Source organism: Penaeus monodon, chromosome 28 (assembly GCF_015228065.2).
Source record: "Penaeus monodon isolate SGIC_2016 chromosome 28, NSTDA_Pmon_1, whole genome shotgun sequence".
NCBI classification, from domain to species: domain Eukaryota; kingdom Metazoa; phylum Arthropoda; class Malacostraca; order Decapoda; family Penaeidae; genus Penaeus; species Penaeus monodon.
In genome coordinates, this window is record NC_051413.1 from 34,761,381 (window position 1) to 34,762,284 (window position 904).

The window sequence follows — 904 nt, forward strand, 5'->3', positions numbered from 1 at the left end:
GCAAAAGATGCAAAAGTGTGTTATAGATGTTGCCAACATTGCTAATGAAGGTTAGCCTTGCACTCCTGGCTTCCAGTTGTTGTTAAAGAATGAATTTTTAAAGTGCTCTCTTTTTTATGCATTTTAATCATAGTAGAATGGACAAAATATAAAATCTTTTTAAGGTAATAAAATGTTGATGTTGCCAGTTGTAAGTTGTTTGAGTATCCTTCCTTGAAAACATTCCATTTAACCTCAGCACTGCTAAGGGTATGGCAGATGATACAGAAATGAGATGAGAGGAAGCTGGACCACACTTTAAAGGGAATAAAAGTGTACCAAGAAAACAGTGTAAAAATCTAATTAAATCTACGGTTGAAATTGTTCGGTGTTTAGTATTTTATAAATCAAAATTGTGAACAGGACTACTGGGATTGATAATGCACTCATGATCTCTGATATTTTTTTGCAATAAGATCAGGACAACAAATGAAACAAATTAACACATTACCACTTTCAACCAATGATTATGATGCAAGAGAAGATTATCTTTCAGAAAATTGATCACTGAAGTTGCCTATGTCAATTTTGTCCAGATCTTTACTTGCTGAGGCATTTAAATCCCTAGAAACTTTGCATTTGCAAATTATGAATTCAGATTCAAATCTCTTCATTCCAAATTCTATAATGGTTATATTTTTTACTCTTAGAGTAGTTGCATAGTACAGTGATTACAAAATATTCACATTATAAAGAAAATAACCAGATAGTGTTTTAACCTTATACTTAAATGACAGATGGCAATGACAATTCTCTTTGGAAAGTTTTCAGGTTAACAAATTTCTAATATTTGAAGGCACATAGTTCAAATCATGGATTCATGAATCTGCATATATCTTGTAAGTTTCCATAAATGATCTCTTGA